We start from the raw sequence: 14,249 nt of genomic DNA, 5'->3' as shown, positions 1-14,249 counted from the left end.
ATTCCCCACGAATCAAACCAAGTGCGCTATACGAAGAACACCAAGAATAGCAGCTGTCGGTGTTTTTCTGCGGGAGATCTTATACTTTATTGTGTTGATTTTTAGCAGGAAAGATCGATAATCCGGCAGGCCCACCCTCGGCAATTGAAACATCAGTGTAAAGCTGGATGTGCTTGTTTTATGCCTCGTACACAGCGGCAGTAGAAAGAGCTGTTTGAGAGCTGGCGGCGACATTTGTGCCTGCATCGAATTCCTCGTTCTGTCGTTCGAGCTAGTGGCTGAGCCAAGCACGAAAGGGGTACCGCAACTCTCGCTGCAGCTGTTTAACCTGACGAAAGGCGCACGCTATGAAGCAATGACAAAAAGAGGCGCGTGGTCGGTGCTCTGGCAAAGGGGCGAGACGGTGGGAAAGGGAACCAGCAAGGTGCCTGGCGTGGGCTCTGAGCGCTTCCATAGCAGTGTGAGTCGTGGCTGGGTGTTTCGCGTTCTTCTGTTGACGTACACTGCCACAATTCGAGACAAATCCGAGACGAAAATGCAGAACACCCTTATTAGGTGGAAATTACTGCTCTTGCGAACAGTTCTAGCGTAAGGACATTTTTTTAATACAAGCCCTGGAGAAAAAGACGACAGGATGTTTGATATGCGCCTTGAGAAACAGGAATATTGTCTTTTTCTCACCAAACAATCCTTTGTCATCACCCTCATGAACTAAGCTATCCCCAGAATTGTACACATTACAGAAAAAAAATGACCGATTACAAGTACGACTACTTCATTCGAAGGTGTAATCGATTGTTTACAGTGGCCAGTGACTGACGTACAAAAGTAATTGAGCAATTACTAAAATGTTATCGATTAGAATAGCGTTACTTTCCTCCATACGTTCAATACCATTTAGCAAATGTAGCAAATAGAACAACCAGGCCTGGCTCTTTCAGTCAATCGTATACGTTTTGTGAGGAAAAACAGCACAAATTCACGTTCTTCCAAATAATGGCCCAAATTTGTAACAGCATAACTCATTCTGCCTTATATATGCTGTATGTTACAACGGTAAAATTAGGTGTACATCAGTCGCGTATCAGACAAGAACATGTGCGTCAACGGCCACAAACATCTCTATATTAGGGAAGTCGTAGAATGCACTAAGCGAAGAAAAATTGAGCAGCAGCTCTTACCGCCTATATACGGCGGCCGCTTGAAAGCGCTTGCAAAAGCGGTGTGCGGAACTGCAACCCCGCTATGTTCATGTGTTGTAGTTGGAGTTGCTGGACGTCGATTACGCATCCACGAAGCACCAATAGTTCCCGCATAATTCAAGTGTTTAAAGTTGCGTCGCCTGTTACAGCTTGCCTCGTCAATAAGATAACTGGTTACATGTAATTGGTTACTGCAAAGAATAATTGAATATAAAATCAGCATTGCCGCATAAAATAAGCAATCCATCAATTATAAAACTACGAGCAACGTAATTGGTTACAATTAATTACGTGTAATTCATTACGTAGAAGTCTAGGTTGTCACTGACCCACCGCGGTGGCTAGTGGCTAGAATTCTGCTGCTGGAGCACAAAGCAAGCAGCGGCTGCATTTCGATGAGTCGGCGTGTGGAAACGCACCTGCATGCACCCCACTTTGCGTGTTCGTTGAGGAACCCCGGGTGATGAAAACTCCCTCCCATACGACGTCTGCCTGTGTTGATTCGAAACGTTGGTCCTAGTTAATCTACAAGATGCACGTCTACAAGATGTGGATGTGCTCGGCAAGGTGCGCTGCAGTGACCATAGGATGGTAAGAACTCGAATTAGCCTATACTTGAGGAGGGAACGGAAGAAAGTGCTACATAAGAAGCCGATCAATGAGCTAGCGGTAAAAGAAAAAAATGAGGAATTCCGGGTCCAGCTACAGAACAGGTATTCGGCCTCAACTCAGGAACAGGACCTTAGTGTGGAAGGTATGAACGACAATCTTATCGGCATCATTAAGGAATGTGCAATAGTAGTCGGTGGTAACTCCGTTAGACAGGACGCCAGTAAGCTATCGCAGGAGACGAAAGATCTTATCAAGAAACGCCAGTGTATGAAAGCCTCTAACTTTCCAAGTTAATCAGCAAGCGTAAGACAGCTGACATAAGGAAATATAATATGGATAGAATTGAACATGCCCTCAGGAACGGCGGAAGCCTAAAAGCAGTGAAGAAGAAACTAGGAATAGACAAGAATCAGATGTATGCCTTAAGGGACAAAGCCGGCAATATCATTACAAATATGGATGAGATCGTTCAAGTGGCTGAGGAGTTCTATAGAGATTTATACAGTACCAGTGGCACCAACGACGATAATGGAAGAGAGAATAGTCTAGAAGAATTTGAAGTCCCACAAGTAACGCCGGAAGAAGTAAAGAAGGCCTTGGGAGCTATGCAAAGGGGGAAGGCAGCTGGGGAGGATCAGGTACCAGCAGATTTGTTGAAGGATGGTGGGTAGATTGTTCTAGAAAAACTGGCCACCCTGTATACGCAATGCCTCATGACTTCAAGCGTACCGGAACCTTGCAAGAACGCAAACATAATCCTAACCCATAAGAAAGAGGACGCCAAAGACTTGAAAAATTATAGACCGATCAGCTTACTGTCCGTTGCCTACAAAGTATTTACTAAGGTAATTGCAAATAGAATCAGGAACACGTTAGACTTCCGTCAACCAAAGGACCAGGCAGGATTCCGTAAAGGCTACTCAGCATTAGACCATATTCACGCTATCAATCAGGTGATAGAGAAATGTGCAGAATATAACCAACCCTTATATATAGTTTTCATTGATTACGAGAAAGCGTTTGATTCAGTCGAAACATCAGCAGTCATGGAGGCATCACGGAATCAGGGTGTAGACGAGCCGTATGTAAAAATACTGAAAGGTATCTATAGCGGCTCCACAGCCACCATAGTCCTCCATAAAGAAAGCAACAAAATATCAATAAATAAAGGCGTCAGGCAGGGAGATACCATCTCTCCAATGCTATTCACAGCGTGTTTACAGGAAGTATTCAGAGACCTGGATTGGGAAGAATTGGGGATAAGAGTTAATGGAGAATAGCTTAGTAACTTGCGATTCGCTGATGATATTGCCTTGCTTAGTAACTCAGGGGAGCAACGGCAATGCATGTTCACTGACCTGGAGAGGCAAAGCAGAAGGGTGGGTCTAAATATTAATCTGCAGAAAACTAAAGTAATGTTTAACAGCCTCGGAAGAGAACAGCAGTTTACGATAGGTAGCGAGGCAGTGGAAGTGGTAAGGGAATACATCTACTTAGGACAGGTAGTGACTGCGGATCCGGATCATGAGACTGAAATAATCAGAAGAATAAAAATGGCCTGGGGTGCGTTTGGCAGGTATTCTCAGATCATGAACAGCAGGTTGCCATTATCCCTCAAGTCAAAAGTGTATAACAGCTGTGTCTTACCAGTACTCACGTACGGGGCAGAAACCTGGGGGCTTACGAAAAGGGTTCTACTTAAATTGAGGACGACGCAACGAGCTATGGAAAGAGGAATGATAGGTGTAACGTTAAGGGATAAGAAAAGAGCAGATTGGGTGAAGGAACAAACGCGAGTTAATGGCATCTTAGTTGAAATCAAGAAAAAGAAATAGGCATGGGCAAGACATCTAATGAGGAGGGAAGGTAACCGGTGGTCATTAAGGGTTACGGACTGGATTCCAAGGGAAGGGAAGCGTAGCAGAGATCGGCAGAAAGTTAGGTGGGCGGATGAGATTAAGAAGTTTGCACGGACATTATGGCCACAATTAGTGCATGACGGGGGTAGTTGGAGAAATATTGGAGAGGCCTTTGCCCTGCATTGGCGTAACCAGGCTGATGATGATGATGAATCAATCAGCCAAGTTGTTATCGGTTGGTGCGGCGAAGCTCCTCTGCCGTAGCGCTCCTATACTGCTGGACGCAACAGAGCTGCACGGCGTGGCGGCTCACCTCGGACGAAAGGAAGTGGAGGCGTCCACAGAACAGGGCATCCTCGGAGATGATGAAAGAGCCAGCTGCCCGATACGGTCGCGTCCTTGGCGAGGGCGAAGGACGATTCGCTTACGCGCGTCCGCGCTGTGTGCGCCTGCAGTCGCTCGACCCACACGATCCGTGCGCGCCAATATTTCATTCGCAGTTCTGTCGTTGCTCCGAGGCGCCACATCCGTTCGAGTATGGCCTGCGTGCTCGCGATCCGGCGGAGCCGCCCTGAGAGCATCCTCGGTGCGTGGGGTTGCTGAGAGCGATCCCAGCGCTACTGCGAGCACAAACGGCGACTCTTTCAAGCACAGATACTTTCGCGTATGGGCTAATATGACGCAATCCCTGCAGCTGCCTGGATTTATCGCGCAATATATTCTATAGGAAGGAAAATTTCGGCGGGGTCATTTCAAAGCCAGACGGGATAAATTTGGGAAAGTTCCTGTATAGTTCCCCCCGGCATCTTGAGCCTCCATACTGGCAGCTGCTGCCACACATAGAAGCACAATATTTCTCCAGCAATTTAACAAACACTCGGTCGTCCACATTCTCTTGGGAGTAGCTCCGTTACCTCACCGCTTAGAAGACAATACATGAAAGTTCCGCAGAGAAATGTGCTAAAACAGGGAGGCAGACGCGTGCTAAAAAAACCACTGCAGCGTCCAGTTGGTCAAGTTCTCTGTGGACTGAACGGGGTCTCTCCTCTGATGCTCGCTATACATCCCGTCTACATTTGCTGCTCGTTGCGCATGCTTTGAATCAGGTAGGTGCATGTCAGCTGCACGTTGCTGTGATAGTCGACCACGTCCAATTACATAGTGTTATTTCACAGTAGTCTGTACGTACACCTACTCGGAAGGTAAGGTAAAGCCAATCGTCAAAGCGAGACTTGGGGCGCTATAACGTAAAACTATTCCAAACTTTTCTATTCTAATTCTGCAATCAGCCCACCGCGATTGGTGAAAAATGTTTTTGGACCACTCCCACTTCACTTTTCTGTCACGCGACGTCACGAAAACCGCGATAGCTCCCCATCTGATATGACGTGTACACACTTATTATGCATGATTTGACCGAACAAAAGAAAAATAGTTACTTCTGATTCGACGCCTTTTCGCCGTTAGCCCTCGGCTATTGGTAAAAAGTTTTCGGGCTGCACCCACTTCATCTGCCTGTCACGCGACGTCACAAAACCGCAAAAACTCACCGCGTCAATGTGACGTGTACGTGTTGAAGATGCATTAATATGCCGAACAAAATTGAATTTTCTTCGGAATAGCCGCAGGCTGCCCCGTTCCGAAACGAATAAAATATGGCTGCCGCCGATGGCTCAGGCACTGGCTACTCCCACCTGCCAGAGAGAATGGGTTTATTTGCGTGTAATAAAGCTTTTTGCGTGGCCGTCTAACGTTTTCGAGCCCTTTCGACATGTTTACGACCTCGTTCTGCCAACTCTTCTTTGCTGAGGATCCGTTTTAGCGTCATTTTTAAGCTTCCGTTGCATGCCGCCGCGATTGTCGATGAGCCACCGTAAGCTCAGTAAGCGAAAGCGGACCAATCACAGACGCCGGCACCACTCTCTTCATCCGGTTATCGATTTTCAGTGCAGTGGCTCGGCCTTATCGAATCCCTCTCCACTTGAGCGTGCTCCTCGCCTCTTGTGAGCCAATTACATGAGACAAGCTGCTCAGTGTAGGCAATGTTATTCGTTTTTCAAGCAAACAAAAGTGACCTATGAACGAGGAGAGCGTTTAATTGGTGTGTTGAGACAGCCCTGTGGGTGACCGCCCGATGCTTGCGTCGGCGGTTACGCAAATTTGACGTCAGGAGATCGGAATAAAAACATATTGGAATAGTTTTACGTTATAGGGCCCTTGCTTTTGTTTGCTCTCCCCGCTTCCGGTCGCGCGGCAATTTTGCCGCGCGCTTTTCCGAGGCAATCTCTGCTTTTGTTACATGATAGGATATAAAGATTTAACAATGAAGCATGCCTCCACATCACGTGAGACAAGTATGTCAGTCGTAGGCAAAAAGCAAAACATTTTTTTATTATCTTTATTTTGATAGGTGAGTTATTTTCGTTCACGGGCGTACATTTCAAAGAAGTCCTGGCGTTTTCCAGCAGCATTGCTTCTGCGACAGTTTCCTGAACGCTGAAATTATACGCTATATTAGAGCGCAATCAGGCCCTACGCATAATACAGGCATCACCAACTTAGTAGGACACAGGACGAGCGCTTTTTAACGACTGAAGAAATGTGCTGAGAGATGCGAGGTAGGCGTTTCCTTTAATCCAGTGTTGTGCTGACGCAGGCGCTCGTTCGCGCATTTACCAGTCTGCCGAGTGCAAGCAGCTTTTCAGCAAGAGAGTGGGATCTGGCAAACGACGCCGACGATATTTACACCTGCCGAGGTGACCCAATGGTGTTCTGCACTTGAGTACGATGCAGTGGCTGCATTATGAAATGCAAAGCACTCGTGTACCGAGCGTTGGGTGCAGCTTGTAAAACGCTGGGTGGCCGAATTTCACCTGGAGTCCTTCGCAACTCAAAGCCCGTGTTTTGCTTTGAGACGTTAACACCTCTAATTGCACGCGGCGCAGTCCATGCGCGTGGCACGTTCCCTTTACTTTCTCCCTCAACCTTCCTCGTTCCCCTCGGGTAGAGCTTATCAGATTGCCGTTTTTCTGCTAAACCCATCTGTCTTCTCTCACTCGCAACCTATCGATCACTCATACATGTACTCACATTGTTCTGGTGATCTGCTTGCTGCTGCTTTAAAATAATCAATTTATGAACCACTTACCACTTGGACTATTTGCTTAACAGCTTTTGGGCTCTCTTCTGTGATAATCACGCATAAACAAAGCCAGTCTAATCAAATGCAACTCCTGAGTACCGGCAAGAATTTCCTATTGCAATCCAAGGTTCCTTGCAGCTTTGTAATCACAAATTTTAAGGTTTTTCTAGACAGTCTTTTTTTTTAATGTTATCGCCTAAAATAGGCTTACTCACCACCTGCAAAGGTAAGCCCGCACCGTCTTTGAGGAGCCCAGTGGTGGCGTTGATCTGCTGGTGGGCTTCACGGGACGGGTTCCACACCCCGGCCGGGGACCAAGAGCTGAAACGCTCGCGTGTCCTCAGGCGCACGTTAAATAACCCCAGGTGGACAACATTTATCCGGAAGCTTCTTCACGGCGCGCTTCATAATCAGATCTTGGCTTTGACCCCTTAAGCTCTGCAGTATAGATACATGAAAGCCGGCTAGCTGATGCTCCATCTTATTACTCTTATTAGTAGTATAGTTATTATTATTATGTTCGTCACGTATTTATCGCGCATAAATATTAATCAGCAACTTAATTATATACAAACATCTCAAAGAGAAAGAAAGGCATGCTAGCAATTGTCTCCTCATCATCCTGTTAAACAACGCGAAACCAGACAAAGAACGCAGAGAGGTAGACAAGCGCACTATTTTGCTGTTTTTTCTTCTTTTTCTTCCTTCTTTCTTTTTGACTGCTAACTTTGGTCCGCAGGGTTTTTTTCCGCTTAAGTCTGGTAGGGAGACGCTGCCATCGTGTTACCTTGTCCTTCCTATTTAGTTTTAAATTTCATTTTTTTTTAATCATGTGTGATGATGTTTTGCCAACACATTCCTAAACACAACCTTCGGTAATGAGGGGGACATTACTACAGGTTCAATTATTCTGGGCTTCAGGGACTGCATTCACAAAAATGTTCTTGTTTTAGAATTATTGCTCGACAACACTATTACGTAAGGCGGCCGGCCAATGGTAAAGAGAACTTAGAAACGACAAGCTTTGGGAATACGCGTCCAAGGAACAAAGTCACAAAGGCTTTCCTCCATAAGTGAACGTTACCTATGGCTGGTCGCCTTCGATAATAATATGCACACCGTCAGAACTATAGTGTAAGAGCTTTATTGTCAATACGGGCCTAGAATTTTACCAGAAACACTTTATGGAACTCGCCATTATCTGGCACACATGCACCGTCGAAAACAAAAGACGCGCTCTGTAAACGCTTTTCCCAACGTCCTCACTCGAAAGCCTCTCCGGCACAAACATCGGCAGCAATCGGTTGAAACCGTGCCCTTCATTTTCTTCCTATCCGACAAGTTTGGCTTGGCTAGGAGACGTACTCTACTGATTGTTAGCTTGCGCGAAAGCATCTAGAAATGTATTAACAGCGTTTGAACAACTGGGCCCGCATTCACAAAAAGCTTTTGTGCTACGATCCTTCGTAGGACGAAATTCGAGCCAATCTTGATGCTGGGCAAATCATTAGAGAAGGTTGCCGGCCAATGGTAAAGAGTACTTACCAGCGAAAAAGTTTCGTGCATTCGACCCCTAGTTCGCGCGTTTGCGTAGCAAATCAGTCAATAACATTTGCGAAGGTGGTTTGTGAAAGCGCCAGTCATATATATGAATTCGTTAATTACAAAAGCCACAGCGGCAATTCGATGTCACGCAATCTCTAGGTCGCTTTCTTCGAATGAAGTTAGAGAAACGCTAATGTAAAATTTGAAAGAATGTAATATATCAGATATAGGCCTATTATTTCCCCTTATACTTATGTAAGGTAAAAAGTTTGGCTAATGGGAACGGGCGCGTATACTTTAAATAAGCGTGGAAGGCCGCGGCAACGCCAACTTAGAAGGACACAAGATGAGTGCTGTCTAACAACTAAAGATTATTAAGAGCACACACAAAAAGAAACGCTACGCGCGCATGCCATAAGTGAATTAACGGATTAACTCAGCAAGAAATAGAAAGTCTCACAATCTAATAAAGAGACAAAAAGCTGCGATACGCAATCATCATACTGCCTATCTACATGTACACCTCACAGAGTTGACGCAATTTTTGCTTTTTGTATCTGATGTTAATTTTAGTTCGATTGAAGAAAGGCTTGCAACCACACGCGTTATAATGTGCTGAGAGATTCCAGGTAGGCGTTTCCTTTAAGGCATTGTTGCGCTGATGCAGGGGCTCATTCGCGCAGTTGCCAGTCTGCCCAATGTAATCTTTTCAGCATGAGAGTGGTATCTGGCAGGCGACGCCGACGAGACAAGAAACAAAAGGATTTCGACGTTTTACAGAGCAGGGGTGCTATAACGTAATACTATTCCAAAGTTTTCTATTCCAACTCTGCAAGTAGCCCTCCATGATTGGTCAAAAAATGCTTGGGCCACCCCTCCCTCCATCTCCTGTCTATCACGCGACGCCACTAAAACCACAATAACTCCCCATCTGATATGACTTGTACACACTGATTATGCATAAATATAGACCTAGCGAAAGAAAAATACTTATTTATGATTCGACGCCTTTTTGCCATTATTCCTCTGCTATTGGTCAAAAGTTTTCGGGCTGCGCCCACTTTGTCTGTAACGCGACGTCAGAATATCGCCAGAACTCACCGTGTCAATGGGACGTGTACGCGTTAAAGATTCATTAATATGCCGAACAAAACTGACTTTCTTTCTGACTAGTCGGAGACTGTCCCGTTCCGAAGGGAATAAAAGATGGCTGCCCACCAATCACTCAGGCACTGGCTACGCGCAGCTGCCGGAGAGCACATATTTATTTGGGTATAATAAAACTTTCTGCGTGGCAGTATGACGTTACCCAGCCCTTTCGGCACGTATACATCATTGCTATGCCAACTTTGCTGAAGATCCGTTTTAGCGCCATTCTTAGCCTTCCGTTGCATGCCGCCACGATTTTTGACCAGCCATCGCAAGCTAAGCAAGGGGAAACGGACCAATCGCAGACGCCGGCACCGCCCTCCTCATCCGGTTATCTGTTTTCATTGCACTGGCTCGTCTCCATCGAAACCCTTTCCACTTGAACGTGCTTCTCATTTCTTGTCAGCCAATTGGATAAGAAAAACCGCTCAATGTTGGCAAAGTTATTTGTATTGAAAGGAAACAAAAGTGACCTCCCATAAACGAGGAGAGCGTTTGATTAGACTGTTCAGACAACGCTGCGGGTCACCGCCCGATGCTTGCGTCGGCTGTTGCGTAAATTTGATGTCAGCAGATTGGAATAAAAACACAATAAGGGCCCCAGTAGCCTTCTTATCTCCACTCGTAGCACACGTAAGCATGTATGTAATCAATGTCAGTAAGGAAAAGTAAAACAGAAAAAAATAAACATTGTGCACAGCGCATACGTGCGTGTTTGTGTGTGTTATAACGAATCGAGTGGGCTTTTGGTATCGCTGGCGACGGTTATTATCCAGCGCGGAGTAGCCGCCGATTGACGTGTATTCGGTGTATCACTTGGTTGTTATCCAGCGCTCTGTCCACCCCACCGTGATTGACAGGCACATGGCATGTAATTGTCGCAGGCAAATACAGCTCCTTGCAGTAGAAGCCGTGTGTGCGTCGTATACAGCTTTGTTGCTTGCGTTTTCAGATTCACGAAATAAATCTCGTAAAACGTGAGAAAATAGACGCCATAAAACGTACATATGTCGGTCATACATAACAAGATATCATAAATATACATCCCGCAAACTTTATTTATTGCATACACACTGTCGTTTCTTCTTCCTTCTTGTGTCATTATTGAATTTTCTTCTTAGAAATGTACTGCGCGTACGAGGTGAATCTTCGACAGGCTTCAGCTCGAAATCGGCCGAATCCAGAAAGTTTTTCTTTCGTAGTTCCCATTAGCCAGCCCGTTTCGCTAATAATATGTCCAACATCATGATTGGTTGGCACCGTTTTTCTACGAACACTTCAAGAGTTGGACCTTTTTTATGAAGACAGGCTCAAGGCCCGTATCCATACTTCCGCCCTTTGCCTAATGCCATTTAAGCCGCATGCTCCCCCAACACTTCCCTTTTTTCCTCGTTGTACACATGTGTTGGGTCTCGTATGTGCCGGCCGCAAGACAATCAAGGTTATTCCTGAACACTGTTATGAACAGCGACATTGCATTATATATCGTCAATATAATCGTCATCTTGGATTTAAATGGATTTAAATGGATTTAAATGAAGGACTTGGACAAATGGACTTGTACAAATGGATTTAAATGAAGCATGAGACACGATGGCAGAGAAAGGTTCGTTTGGGGAAGACGAACGCATGGTTGTAGGCCAGGTGCCTCGTTCTTGGAGCGAAGGCAGCCATCGATGCGCCGGCACTCGAGCAAGTGCGTAGCACTGGCGACTGCTCCACACTGGCGAAAGCATTCCAAGACGGACAGGAGTAAAAGGAGAAACGCCCGCGGGCCCCCTTTAACTTCGTCTGCTTTCCAACTTATTTCTGCGAGACGCCCGTGTAACAGACAGTCGAAAGACCAGCCTCTCCGTTAGTTCCGACAAAAATTTTGCTTCCCCATTGACGTGCATAGTAAGCCTTGGCAAAAAAAAAAAACTTACAAAAGGACACAAAACCCGCCGTCTCTCTTTCGAGGAAACCGTTGTTAGCGGAATTGTGTGTGCGTCTATACCAGCCCGTCATACACATAAGCGAAAGAGATAACCGCCATATCGGTGTGGGCAGCCCGCCTTATTATATTTTTTTATACTCGTCTCTCATTCTCTCTCTCTTTTCTTAAATAAAAGACGGACGAGGCGCCTCTCCCGTCGACCGGTTGAGACGATGCCGCTCCTTTGGCGGCATCGTCCACCGGCATACTTGCGTTAGGTTCCTGCTTTTTTGCTTCTCAATCACTTCTTTCTGAGAGAACCCGGAGCGTTGAGCTTAACGCAGTATCTGTGCGCGGAAATGCGTAGGATGACTAGTCTTTAACTTTACACGAAGCTTCCAGACCTGTGGCTGTCCTCAGTTGTTGGATGAAAGCGCCCACTATGCGCGGAACAAGTGCCATTGCCGGCAGCCAATGTGCAAAAGCAGAGCGTACAGGCCTGAAACCTTAGCAAACTTCTGCCGCCAATAAAACGCTAGTTAAATCAATCGACAGGAAATGCGAATGTGGCTTTTCCAGGCGTGCATGTTTGCTTCGTATGCAGGCGCACAGTATAATCCATGTAGTTTGATCCATTTGATTCAAGGAAAATCAAAGTTTCTCAGTTGTCAGTTAATTGCGAATTGCCTTGCACTCGAAGCTATCTTGCCAACGGCCACGAGACCGATACACCAGAAAGGCTTTGCTCTTTTGCCAACCGCTCGACCATCGTCGATCGTGTCGCGTCAATTTGCGGAAACTTCCTTGACCTGTTCCAGTAAAAGCCATCGAGAAAAACGCAAAATCGCCGTTTATTGCAGTTGCCAAGAATATAATTTCTTTCATCCGGTTCACCCCCTCAGATAACGCATCGTGCCGCAAAAAGAGCACATTCGCAGAAACAGACGACAGTCAGTGTGCAAGCAGGTACCCTGTTCTGCTTCACTCGTTTACTGGTACTTTAACTCCATCGCTGAATATAAACGGTCTACAGCGCAACATCAGAATGCTTTCAATGAACTTTTAGGACTTATGCTGCTCAGACAGCAAATACTGATTAAGTTTACCGATGATGGCGATACATGTGCAGCCATTGTGCAAGTAATAGGGCCTTGCACATGGACATTCAAAAACGGAGCGCGATTGCCATTTTGTGTGGTAATCACAGATGGTGCCATGGTACTACATGATACTGCGAGTACACATTACCGCGCATAGATTTTTCGTACGCTGAAATTATAGCAGCTTATAACGAAACTTGAAGCTCACTTTCTCAATCGCTGCCATTGTTACTGGTCCTCTGTAGCATTGACTAATTTTCAGATTTTACCAATGTTACTGTTATGCTGCTTAAGTTGTGCAGCACATAACAAGATGTAACCCACGAATCTGTACCGGTGATTACGCAAATAGCGTATCAGTGGAAGTGAGCTGCGTAAAGAAGTGTTGAAGCCTTTTTCACCTAATAGGGCAATGTACTCTCTTGAGGAAAAGTATACGGAACAGGGATTCCTCTATGAAGCCGAGTTACTTCTCCAGCTATGAATGTGTAATTTGAAATTGCAGACTGCAGCCCTAACTTGGCATTGCGAACTTTCCGCGTGCATCTGGCATCATATCAGGGGTGAATACATTGAGTAATCGCTTCCTAGTTATTGAGAGAAGGGTTGATGACGATGTTTAATACAGTGTAAACAAGGGATCTCAAGAGGATATATAATAATAATAACAAATTATTTCCATCACCATTACATTGATGGAGGGGATGGAAATAAAAGCGATTGACGCTTGACTAAGTTCCCACCCCCCGTACAGCAGGTGGGCAGTGGCACGCGACGGCACTTCTGTCACGACAGCAAATACAAAGTCAAACAAAGCATTAGTACAAAAACAAGTATGCAAAATACGCAATCACCAGCGTGTGTGAAAAAATATAAACGGATTGAAAAGAAGGACAAGTACAGCAACTGAGAACAAAAACGCTTATGAAACAGTGAAGTAACAATAACAGCAACCAAAAATACGCTTATAAAACAATTAGACACAGAAACGTTCACAGATGCCTAAATGTTGCACAATCAAAGGGACGCACTAAGGAAAAAGTAGTTGCGAAGCTTAGAGCAGCTAATGCTTCCTAAGTCTATATTTTCATCAATTAATTTGTTAAGTAATGATGGAAGTTGAAATGCTACCATTTGGCGCCCATAGTTTGTTCTTACTTTTGGTAATACCCAGTGTGGTTTATGACGGCGTGGATATGTGCAATGGAATAATTAAATCGGGGCTAAGTAAGATATATTACTTATGCATCTTCTTTGTTCTACTTTGTAGGTGTGTAGTAGTCTATAAGAATAGAGGCTGAAAATGTTAATAATCTTGTTCTTGAAAAATGAGTTTTTTGTTGAGTGTCTATTTGGCAGGTTATGAAATAATCTGAGGGCCCGTTTTTCGAGAGTTCCTAGTTTTTTCAGATCGGTTTGTGTAGCAGTACCCCATACTAATGAGCAGTAGTTTAGATGTGAGCGAAATAATGCATGATATAGAGAGAGTTTTACTTTTTGTGGGAGATAATTTTTGAAACGCGTTATAAATCCTATGGCTCTAGATGCCTTTAATGCTACATAGTCTATGTGGTCGTTAAAACACATTGGCGGGCTAGTTGGTCAGAATCCATGATCGAGTGTATAAGCGCGACTGGACGAGGACGTTGAAAGAAACAGATACACAGACACAGCGCTTCACTTTCAACTATAGATTTTATTTTCGCACGCATACATAAATATATA

The sequence above is a fragment of the Dermacentor andersoni genome, chromosome 1, assembly GCF_023375885.2.
Source record: "Dermacentor andersoni chromosome 1, qqDerAnde1_hic_scaffold, whole genome shotgun sequence".
Lineage (NCBI taxonomy): Eukaryota > Metazoa > Arthropoda > Arachnida > Ixodida > Ixodidae > Dermacentor > Dermacentor andersoni.
The sequence above is the reverse complement of the archived record's forward strand: the minus strand, read 5'-3'. Positions refer to the sequence as shown.